Below are 12,651 nucleotides of genomic sequence, written 5' to 3' on the forward strand. Positions count from 1 at the left end.
CAGAGCTGGAGTGCCCCAAGGCCTCCTGCGGAGGCTTGAGCGCTGCCTCAGGGGTGTCACCCTCCCCTGGCCACCCCAGGAATGGAGTCACTGCAGGGTGTGCCAAGCACACACTTCTGCTGCCTTCACTTGAGCTGAGTTGCAGCCCTTGAGGGCTGAGTTATCCCTGATACTGTGCTGTGAGTTACTGACACCAGGGACATGGTGAAAGCTGATAAAAGTGTCACTGTGGCTGACAGTAGGATGTTTAGCAAATCCTACCCATGATTTTTTCCAGAGACCACTTTTGCATTGCAGAATTTCCTAATGTGCTGCCTTAGAAAGCTCAGCTCTAGGACAGCTCATCTGCTTCATGGTTTTATCTTTTTTTGCCTTTTCTGCAGTTCCTGATTTTACTTGTGTGTTGCAGAGGCATGGTGGTGTAATAGGACACAGGTTGAATGTGATGGAGAAATAAACTAAAAGACTTAAACTGTGTGCAGTCTCTAAGGAATGAGAAGCCATTGGCCATCTTAATGCTGAGAACAGATATGGTTTAGTACCAGCTGATTAGGAGCACAGCTGGCAGCCAGAAGGGCTGTGGCTGCATATCAAAATGGTATCTTTACAAGGCTAAGAAAATATGCTGAATGTAAGTGTGAAATCACAGAGAATTTATTTGAACACATTTTAACATCATCTAAGAGATAATCCACAGACAGCACAGGACTTAAAATCACTTAAATTTGTACATGCATGTTAAACCATTTTTTCATTAGGGAATCTGTACTTTTCCCCTGCTGAACCTGGCAAAGACTGAGGCTTAGAAAATTAGTAGAATAAAAATTCAGAGAACAACCAGAATACATCAGAATGGTGATTCACCTTGCTAAGAAATTAAATTCTCTTACAGGGGGAGAAAGCATTTTTTATCTCTTTACATCAAAAATATTCTGGATTATTTTCTTAAACCTCCTAGGTGAAAAAAGTCACCATTTCCGAGAAGTGTCATTTGATATTTATGAAGATATTAAAAGCGATGTCATAAGTAAAATAAAATAAGCATTCAACATGTTTTTTACAGAAATAATATTTTCATTTAAAGTCAAAATGATGGATTTCCTTACTACCCTTTTTCAGCTTTTTGTGCAAATTGTATGTAAATGAATGCAAATAAGCAGTCCTCACTACTAAGTTGCTTAGAAGTATAAAAATGCATAAAATCAAGGTGTTCAGACAGAGCTGTGCATCTCATTTATGTAAAGAATGTTTAAACTTAAATATTTCAGCTTAAAGTATTATTGTTTCAGGTAATAAAATGCTTTTTTGTGCACTACAGAGGAAGTGCATGGAAATTTTGTTACCTTCTGAGGACCTATTAGTGTATGTGGGAGTTAGTCCTGTGTCAGCCAACCTAACAAAACACACAAACAAACAAACAAACAAGAAACTAGGAAGCAACTAAGAGGTCAGCACTGCAATTTTGAATGTTTTCGAAGTGTAGACTAAGTTCCACTAGCTTTCATGACCTGTTTTTGTCTGCCTTTCTAATTAACGCTTCTGCAGTGGATAAACCTGAAACCTAGTGGAAAAGAAACCTTGAAAAACAGAACCACAGAAAATTTTCTTTTTTATTCAAACCTGCTTAAAACCTGGTGCTACAGCCAGCAGGCTCCCCACCCAACTCTAATGGGGCTATGCAGCATGAGAAAGGAAAATTCTGCTTGATTTTCAATAAGATACCAGGCTTGAGTAATGCCTGTGGTGCTGTATGGGATTAATGATCTCTGTGCTATTTATAACGAGGCAAACTAAAATGCAATTTTTAGAGAATTATTGGAGTTTTATTGTGCTGCCCGGCCAAATTCAGTGAGTAGGACTCATTAGTGTGTAAAACAGAGTTAATTTATACTGAATATCCCCCATCTTCAGATGGGAGCTCTATGTAAATCATCTTTTCTGGTCGTTAATTTAGGCTGTTTGCGTTTCCTTTGCTGTGGGAGCATAAGTATGAAATATTAACTAAACTTCCCTGGTGAAAGTGCCCCCTCATGCCTCATACTTGATGTGGAAAATGTTTGTTCTTCTTGCAGAACTCCCCTGTAACTGAAGGGTGAGAGCTGTATTATGCAGTTGAAACACCTAGTGATAATTGGCATTTAAAACAAATTTCCGTAGCTCTAGAAACAGGAAACCAAGGTATCTCTAGAAAGTCATTCAATGAACACTTCTGAAATATTGGGCAAAGCGTTGGGCATCTTTGAATGATTGATTCCATCATGATTGATCTTAGAGTTTTTTGAAGTAATTGATGGTATTTTTTTTTAGTTCAGTCCGTTAGTGCAAATAATTATTAATCAATATGCACTCAGCTCTTACTTTAGAAGATAATTTTAACACATGATTTATTCTGAACATTTCAATTGAACTACCTTTACAAGGAGAAAATCAATTGCCTAGTGGTCTAAAGCACTTTAATTATCTGAAGAGCTGTATTCCGTTTTAGGGGGGTTTTTTTAGGGTTGGGTTTTTTTTTTAATGACATTGTCCCATTGTGATATAATACTTCTGCTGGCCGTGTTTTGCTATCCTCAGAAATACACTAATTCTCTATTTCAGGTTATTTAGTCTTAGAAATTTTCAGTTCAATACTGAAAACACTACGATTAAACTCTAACATTGGAAATTAAATAATGTGCAAAATGAAATAAAAATGTAGCTTTTTCCAGATGAGAAAACAGTTGGTTGGGTTTGTTGGTTTGGTTGGGTTTTTTTGTGAATGTGTCAGCACATTTGTAATTTCTTTAGGTGTTTTCTCATTCATAGCAAGCATCGCAGTGGAAAATTACAGTTAATTTGAAATGATAACGTGGTGCCAGAACTTAGACAGAGGTTTGAAACATTATAGGACAAAAGGTGAAATCATTAATTCATTTGCAGTGAATATTAAATTCCTGAAATATGCATTACTATCTCATTATATTTATATTTATGTGCTTTAATATGCCTGTAAATATTATTGTGAGTCTGAAGAAGCATTTGTGCCGTGTCCATGAGCATGTCAATACAGCCTTTCAAAGTAATTTGCACTTGGGCTGAGGCATAAGGTTATGGAGCCATCTGTCGCCATGAAAAATCATTAGAATAAAGAGTGTGGTACAATTCCACTCATGTTCATGATACATTGCATTTCAACACCACCAGTACAAACACTCCTCTCAAATGCCCTTCATAGGCCTAACAGGGAAACTTTAAAAGAGTCTTGTGAACAAATGGATCAAATGCCAGTGGATTCACACGGAGCTAAGACTTCAGCCTGCAGACAGTCTTGCGGTGGCTCTTTGGGATCTGGGGTGGGTTGCCCTGCGAGTTCCAGGGTAAGAGTTTCTGCCCGTAACAGTAAGAGGAGTTGATGTTCTTGAAATGGCCTGAAGTTCATGTTTGATTATATATCCATTCTTTATTACATTTCTTGCATTTCTCCCAAACTGGTCAATGACCATATAATCATAAACATCCAGTTTGCTATTCAATGAGATTATAGTAATTGTTTCTCAGTTCTCATGGCTTTCTATAAAGCTGCAAGAGATGAATCGTTTGCTCCTTTGGAATAGTACAAGATTTTTTTTTTTTTTTTTTGCTTGGTATACCAGAAAAGCTATATATCTTCAAAGTAGGAAAGTTTAGATCTTAGGGTTATATTTTGCTGGAAACATTCCTTAAGAAGATTCCTTGGAGGATGTTAGTAATGTACTTGTAAGATTTTTAAAGAAGCCAGTAATAAAGAGACAGCACTACAGTCTGAGGACCCAATTACTGAAACACTTGTACATATGTTTACTTTTAAGTCATTAAGTACTGTGCACATGGAAAACATCATGTCCTTCATTTCTGAGCCTTGATCTTCAAATGTAAGTGTTGTAGAAGAAGGGTTTTTGAATTTCATCCTGTTAGATGCTGAGTACCTTATTTACTGTCTGATCTACTGGGAGATCTGCCTGCTCGATAGCTTGTAGCAGGTAACTTTGTTATCCAGGCAATCGGAAAGGAAGGAGTGAGTTTGCTTTAGGGTGTAAAAATATTTTTTAATTGATGTTAATTCCTACATCTGACAGCATGACTGGCTCAGAATGACCTCCCAGAGGAAGTCCTAGAAGGAAAGCTACGGTAGTATGTATTTTCCTGCTAAGAGCCAGTGACAGACGATCATACTTTAAACTGTGTTTCGGATGAGACAGACAGAAGCAATAACAATGCGAATATTAGAATAAACATTTGTTAATTTCAAGTGGATAATTAATGTTGTCAGTGGCTTGATCTGAGATCAAGATTTCTATAGGAGTAAGAGACGGGTCAGACTTTAGACATATTTGCTGCTCTTGTTTGGTGTCTGAGAGTCTGAGTGTGCTACCTCGCCTTCTGCAGAAATAGCAGCTCTTTTGTTTTCCTCTGTAACGATGCCTGTAATCTGAACTTTTGCATTAGAATATGTAGCTAAAGTTAATAATGAGAATTTTGACCTGGTTCAAATCAACCAGATTTTTTTCCTTTCAGTTCAGTTAATGGCCTTTCTTTTTTTTGCTCAATAGCCTGTTTGAAGAACAGCTTTTAAAAACCTGGGATTGGAAGAAGTGCTATATCGTCTGCCTTATGAGAAAACAGATGAAGAAGTTATGTTCATGTAGCCAAATCAATAGTTTTTTAACCTGGCTGTTTTAACTATTTTTTTTGAAGGTGATTATCTCCAACGCCAGATAGTCTGTCTACTGGGTATAGTAAAGGTGATCTCTTTTAGGTTATTTAGTTCAATTTCCAACAGAAGTGAACTATTCAGGAAGTGTATTTAGAAAAGTCTATTTTTCAAGAGTTCTAAGGCTAGAACAAAGGACAGGAGATCATAATGGTGTGCTGCTAGGGCTGCCACACGCAGAAGTACAATAGTGAGCACCTCTGACTGCAGAGGAACTGTCGAAGCACTGTAAAATCAAGTTGCTGTGTGTGAAAGATCAAGCAGGTTAACTCCTGGGATTTTTTTCTATCAAGATGCTTTCTTCCTTCCATTCTGTTGCCTGCTGTCTTCAGAGCACAGTGATATTGAGGCTCTGCAGATTTAAAACATCTGTCTTTCCATCTCCAGTGTACTACAGAAGGATAGCTCTCAATTTAATCCTAAAAAATTTAGCTGCATGTTCGGGTGCCTTTGCTTTTAGGAATTTATATCCTTCTTGAGGCTAGAGGCTAGGCAGCTATTTTCTATAGTGTTTTCTATATCATGATCCTATTGCTATTTTTTAAAAAGAGTATTTTTAAGCATTATTACAGAATTCAGATCTGTTTAATTAAGTCCGGATTAGGAACCTAAATTATTTTGTATTGCCCAACTGAATGTTTTCTTATGTGTCTGAATTCAGGTTTTGAGATGCATGAGAACAACGGCAGGCTAGGTATTGTTGTAAGACAAGAGTCCATACTGTTGTTTTAAAGCATATTTGAAAATAGGTACTTTTTATTAATTTTAAATCATGGATGATGCACTCATATAAAACACTGGAATTTTCCTATTGTGAAGAATTTGATTAATTTGGCTCATCGGGTACAAATAAGTCTGAACTAAAAATGCAAATGCATTTAACATCATATGCAGAAGTGGGCATTAAAACTAGGTCTTGAGAAAAATTATAAAGTTTACGTTTTCAGGTTATATGATGCAAATACAATTATAATGTCTTTATAGGTACTCACCACAGGCTTAAGCTTTCAGGTTTGAGCCCACATAAAACTGTCTTAATTTAAGAGCTATGTCATGTTAGTGTTGGATAACTAGCTAGAGGATAAATCTGTACTTAATACAAATCTGTCTGAGTTGGTGATGTTGAATATAATTCATATAGAAAGTATAGGTTTTTTTGTGAGAAACAGAGCAGTTTTATTTGTAGGCATGGTTATTATCCTCTATTGTTGCATATATTCTCAGGAACATTTTTTTTTTCCTTTTGCACCTTACTTGGCATTTGAGGATTATTTTTTTTTTTTTTTCTGCTCACTCCCAGTGTGTTGTTGTGCTACAGTTTGGAGGGTTCTATTGTTTACAGCCGTTTTTGTACTCATAAAATTGTAGAATTGTTTGTGTTGGGAGGGACATTTTAAAGGTTATCTAACCCACTCCCCTTGCAGTGAGCAGTGAAATCTTCAAGTAGATCATGCTGAGATCTTTGTTTACATCTCTGATGTCTGCTGGTGTTTTAAAAGGAGGAAGGAGCCCACTATGTGTGCTGATCATGTAGTATAAGGGCAGCCAGAGATGACTCCTTCATGTTGTGTTTTGGGAGGGCAGGACCAGAGGCTCATGGCTTATTTCAGAAGTCCTTCATTAACTGGATGTAGGATGAACCACTCTCATAACTGATGAGCGTGGTATGCTGTTCATAAATAACGTGCAATTAGCATAGGTTAATAATAAGCAATATTCAGCTGAAATGTCAGCATCCAAGCTGCTTAGACAACATCTGTTTGAGCAAAACGTGCAATACACATTCTATCCCTGTTTTACAGAACATCACTTAACCAAAATTCTTGGTTAACCAAAGTTTGCTTATCTCTCCCAGAATTGTACAGCATACAGACATTAGTCAGCTTTGCTGAGCATAACCCCTGTAAATCTGGCATTTAAGCCAGCTGGCATATTTCTGCTGTATTCTGGGACTGAGAACATGAAACACTGTTTGGAAGGAAAGGAATCCAGTGAGCTTTGGAAAAGCTGAGAAAATCTCTTCCTAACTGATAAAATAAATGAAACTTTAGCTGAAGGTTTTGATGGTCCCTCAAGACATTTGACTAGGCACAAAGATGGAGGTGTAGGAATGTGCACTGTGGCATATCTGCAACTCTATGTATGTGTATGTTTCCATATAAATAATGATATGTGGGTGAAAATCACAGGAGAAATTATGAATGCATTTCTAAATATAATATTCTGCCAGGATGCTAAGTCCCTTTTGCAAGAAAACCATAAGCTTCTTTGCACTAATAATTTATTTGAGAAATTTAATAACTCTGCTCCATGTTTGTGGTCATGTGCAAACCACCTATTTTCTGTAGGGCTTGTTTTCAAAGTTAACTTTTGTTTCTGATTTACCTTCTTCCTCTGCACTGGTCAGTGTCCAGAGTATTATTTATTTGTTCTTATTGCTCAGGCCATGGTTCCATGGACTAGTAGCTCTTCTGCAGTCAGTAAAACAATTCCTTTTGTTACCAAGCCTATTTTTCCCACTATTACCTTGAGTTGAAGAATGGATTTGCTTCATTGTATTAGAGAGAATATTTTCTGACAGCTTTTGAGTACAGATCATTAAAAAATTACCAGTTTGAAATGTTGACTTTTGTCTCTCTTTTTTTTTTCTTTTTTTTTTTTTTTGTCTTAAAAATAGCTTATCACATCTTTCAACTTTCTAAATAATTAAATCTCCTTGAAACTCATGGGAATTCTATGTTGGATAGTACAGGTTGTAATTAAGCAGAGTTATTAACAATTTTGTTGTTGATAAATTTGGGCACAACTCTGCTTTTGCAGATGCCAGTCGACTTTATAGGTCTGATCATTCTGCACAAAGAAAGACTGATGTACTCTGTGTACTGTTGACAGTTTTACACTGTTGTAAAACCAGAGTAACTGAATACAAAACTGTGCCAAAATCATGTGATAGCTGTATGAATAGTAGAAGATTTGTGGTATCTTTAACTGTCCATTTCTTTACATTTAATGGCTCCTGTTTTGGAAATGATGAGCTAGGCAAGTGTTTTGTTGACACTTGACAATTGACACCTGATTTGAGGAATTAATTATATTTACTCTTTTCAAATAAAACAGAAACTTCATATACTTTGGAGTTTGTCCAAGTCCAAGCCATGCTAAAAACAAAGTTTAGGAACTGTTTGGGAACTGTCTCTGTTGAGCAAAAGATGTTTTATTATAACCATCAGTACCAGAAAAGAGCGTCACCATTTCCCAGCCATGTTCTTAATAGTAAGCTCTTAATAATGGATTTCCAAGAAAACCCAGTGCATGTTATTGTTTTGAACTTCATTCATCAGCTACCTTAGAGCCCCAGATATTTGCATTTTGGGTTATTTATTTTTGTTCTCCTTCTCCCATAGCTGTCTTTTGTTCACTTGATTTGTCTGTATGAAGATCTTCCTGGTCCATAGTTGAAACATATTACTCATATTACTGAGTAGTGTTTTCCTGTGACTGTTTAAGTGATAATATCTTGTAGAAGACCAGAGCTGCTAGTTTTAGTGCAGGGATGCCCCTCAGTTATATCTCAGTTTAAGAGGAAGTGACCAAACTCAAATCACTTCACTAGAGCTTTGCATGTTACTTTATTGAAGCCTAAAATCATGCTTCTGTAAAAGAAGATGTAAGAAACTGCAAAGGTTGCAGCCCCTTATATTTATATTTTTACACCTTGTATTTCTGACAGAGTCAAACTAGGCTACAAAACAGGACATTTTATGTTCCTGAAAGGAGAGCTTTTATGCAGCAGAAATGTGAGCTGTGCATAGAAGTGCGTGCTTCCCATGCTGATTAGAAAGGTAACCAGAGCTTCACTGTAACACGTGGGGCAATTATTCATCCTTAACTTGCAGTATGGAATACTACACAGAGGTTAGTCTTCCTCAGCTGTTTATTCAGTAGAAAGAATTTTGCTTCCCTAAAAGACTCTTTCCTCCTCCATTGAGACCAGCCTGATAAGGAACAGGAATATGTTCATGCTTCTGCATCATGCCCTCCTCATCCCAAGGCAGTAATAAATGGGTTCGTGTAGCTCAGGACAGGAGTGCAAGTACTCTGAATGTGTCACTGGGAGGGCAGAGAGGGGCTACCAAAGTACCTCTGCTACTTTAGCACATTGAGCAGAGTGACTTGCCGTTTTAGAGGGATTTTGTTGTTCATGACATGCTACTAAGTAGGAAACAGCTAGATTGCAGGTTAATGCAGGGGGCAGGTTATTTTTCCATTGGATTAAAGCTTGCAGAAAATAGATGAACAGAAGAGGAAAGATCAGAATTAGTGGAGGAGAAGAAGTGACTTTGGGAGCTTTTAATAATTTTTCCTGAATTAAAAACCATCTGGTATTTTTAATTTTTTAGAATACATAGACAAAAAAAGAGTCAGTTTCTATAATGGATTTATTTTTCTGCTTCAGCAACCAATATTCAATTATTTATACTGATGTATCAGTAGCTGTGGAGGGCTCAGATTTAATATGGTAATGGCAGTATTATATCAGAATGCAAACTTTAAAATGAGGTGGAATGAAATATTTTTAAGTAATGTTTTAGTCTCTTCTTTCTGTTAACCTCTCAATAGCTTCAGCTCTTCTGTGCAGATGTGACTTTTTCTAAAGAACAGTCTATGGAGGTTCATTCTTTCTGTAGATGCCCTATAAGGTTCTCAGCCACAGATTCATGAAAATTACAAAATAATTCTATCAAAAGGTTATGTGTAAGCTTACCATGTCCCATCTGTTCTGAGCAGTAAAGCAGGTATCATTCTGATTCCCAATGTGTTTCACAGTGAATCAAGGCATAGGAAATGGTGGCAATTCAGACCCCATTCTCAATTCCTTGTTCCCTTCTATATTTCTCTGAGCATTGCATCTCAGATGTGTTCCACTTTTAAACAAGGATTTGGCACTGTCATGTTTTTGATATTACTTCTTACATCATGTTATCGATGCTTGCCATTCCCAGATCATGAGGGTGCTTAAAGAAGTCTTGAGATTAAAATTTTTCTGTTCTTTAGATGCATGTTATTGATTTTTGAGCCTTTGGAGATTTAGTGGCTTGTGTTTGCAGTCTTTTCTGCACCAGTCATGTGAGCAGGTCTTATGTAAAGGAGAAAAAAAATTTTTTTTGAGTAGCAATACTGAAAGTCTTATGTCCTGCAGATTTTCTAAACTCTTTGTTTCCAGAAAGATACCAGCTCCCTTCCTATTACACTCCCACCTGAAAAATAGGCACCAGCTGTACAAAGTTCAGCAGGTCTAAAGCTACTCACGTGCTGAATAGCCAGGATACGAATGTTGGTCAACCACCTTGGAGCTCCACAGCACTTCTGAGGGCTGAGTTATGACCACAGTCCCAACGGAGGGGCCAGCAATTTCAGTTTTTGTCCTTGACCCAGACAGTGATTTGTATAAAACTTTAAGGAACTTATTTATTTTTCATACTTTTATCCCTAATTGTATCTTAAATCAGGCTGTAGTTGGAAAGATATTCATAGTTTGAAATACAGACCAGCATGATCATAAAAACTTCCTTTTCTTAGGCAAGTAGATTAAAAATGCAAGGGATATGGAACTTCCATCACTTGGCGCTTTGGGAAAATACATAAATGTCATAAGAGTAAGGATTAAATTGTGAGATTTGGATAACAGAACTCTTCTGCTCATAAACTGATCTAATTTCTCAGATATAAAATGTGTGATCGGGCTGTGCAGTTTTGAGAACATTTTTCCTATTTACCATGGCAGACTATTGGCAGGAAGAAGCAAAACTGCCTATTACATAGGCATGATAAAGCTGCAGCATCTAAATGGAAGCTGAGGTGGAAACCCCAGACAGGGGACTTTCATTAGGAGAGTAACAGCCTCTGCTCTCCCCCAGCATTGCTATTCACTTCATATTGGTGATTTTATAACCACAGAAAGCTCTGTGAATTTAATTGCTAGAAGTTAGCTTTTATTTCTTTTACCAACATCTAAAATTCATGCTCAGGGGCACCAGTCAGTCAGGAAATAAATCTTTGATCCAAGTTAGCCTTTACAGGTTGTTTAAAAAAATTTAGTTCTTTCCCACTTGGCCATGCCAACACCTTTATCCTCTTGATGTGAAAGTCTCTTCTGAGCTCACTGTTGGTGCTGATTGGCAAGCCCAGGGTGCTAAACAGATGTGCAGGTGGCAAGCTTTGCCCCTGAGAGAAAGCACATCACCTCTGTGCCTATTATTTTGCCTGAAAATACGCAACTGCACCTTTCCCAGAAAAGGCAGCAATGAAAAATTGTACCACTTTCTGCATCAGCAATTTTAAATGCTAATTGTACGTGCTAGTGGATAAACATGGAGGCTTTTCTAACAAGAACATAATTTATCTTTTTATCCCTTCATCATCATGTCCACAGTGTTCTAATTAATAGGTTTACTGAAGTCTATTGTGTGGTAACTCTGTGGTATTTCTACTGTTGGGTGTATTTTCTACAGTAATGTGCAACTTTTTAATGTCTTCCTAGGTTTTCTGCGTCTTTCCTCTGAACATATGTTATGCCATTTGTCAAGTGATTTAATAGCACCCCTTGACCTTAAAAATAAAATAAAGCTAGATCAGTGTATAAAACCATGAAAAACTTTAAAAGCAGCCTCAACTGCAGCTTTTCTCACTCAATCCAAGAGCCATGAGACAGAATCATTCATTACAGGTGAAATGACAGGGTATGTCTCCTTATTTATCATAATACTAACTTTACATCATGGAAGGTTTAATTTTCGGTAAGGAGAAGTTATTAAAAGAAGATACAAAAAGAGTGAACTGTTACAGCAAGAAATTATTTATAATATACTGAGTGTTAGCCAAAAACATTAATTACTTAGCACCTGTACCACTATCTTATGGTGTTCTTTATCACTGAACTAACAGAGATCATATTTACATTAGTGCTTAAATTCAATGGGAAAAAACAATATGGCATGAATTTGACAGATGTACCATAAGAACTGAAACACCTGTTTTCTGTTTGGTAATTTAAGAGCTTTGGAAAGCACAAGCACAATGCCGACCTTGGGCATGTGTGACGAACATAATTTCTCTTTAAGATTCTCAGTCACCACATAAAAGCGATTTTCAAAAAATGTTTAGGATTTTGGGATGATTTTTTTGCAATATTTCAACCTTCCTTTTCTGCTATTGTGAAACTGATAGTTGTTAGTAAGGTCTTAAAGTTTGAGCAATTCTTCTATCATGTAGCATGAAATACTGCAGTGCTTGAATGTTCGACTTCCCCAGCTCAGTAATTTGCAGAGAGGGGCTGCTCTGTCTGCTCTTCAAAGGGGAAATTCTTTAGACCTATTTGCAAGTGTGAATCCGGAGCTGTGTCTCAGAGGTCAATGCATTGCCATATGGAAGCATATTTCAGTCTACCTTTCATCCTTTCTGCTTGTGCTGGCATGGTCTGGATATGAGAAATGAGAGCAGAAAGAGGTGGGTGGAAAAGGGGAGATAATATACTTACCATATCACTGATATCACCACAGATGGAAATGTACAGTGCATCATTTTAAGAAAGGATACTCTGCTCTCTGCTCTATTTGCTGAAGTAGCTTTTGCTTAACATCTGAGGGACCTTTCTCTAATTCTTTACCCTTCTCTAATTCTTTGTGTTCCTCAATTACAATGCCACCTTCATGTGCCAGACATGATTTTTAGCAAAGTCATTCAGAAGGTTCTTTGGTCAAGTTCAAGAAGTTGTTGCTATCTATCTGTGGGTCATCTTTTTATTTTTCTAAGACAGCAGCTGGTTAAAAACAGATAAGACTTTCTTGGGACCAGCTATAATCCTGTGTCTCTGAGACAGCCAAGACCAAGGGATGCTTTCCTCCCTCCTTTCCTCTCCCCAG

The 12,651-nt window shown here is 37.1% G+C and overlaps 1 protein-coding gene and 1 long non-coding RNA gene across 18 annotated transcripts in view; one reads left to right on the forward strand and one right to left on the reverse strand.

Moving 5' to 3' along the window:
- The window catches only part of PARD3 (par-3 family cell polarity regulator), a 443,621-nt gene that overhangs the window by 387,869 nt on the left and 43,101 nt on the right, over nt 1-12,651 (forward strand). The gene's annotated exons all lie outside the window — the stretch shown is intronic.
- Nucleotides 1-12,651, reverse strand: part of LOC119697771 — a 63,137-nt gene that overhangs the window by 41,811 nt on the left and 8,675 nt on the right. The window lies entirely within an intron of this gene.

This window comes from Motacilla alba, chromosome 2 (genome assembly GCF_015832195.1).
Source record: "Motacilla alba alba isolate MOTALB_02 chromosome 2, Motacilla_alba_V1.0_pri, whole genome shotgun sequence".
Classification (NCBI taxonomy): Eukaryota; Metazoa; Chordata; class Aves; order Passeriformes; family Motacillidae; genus Motacilla; species Motacilla alba.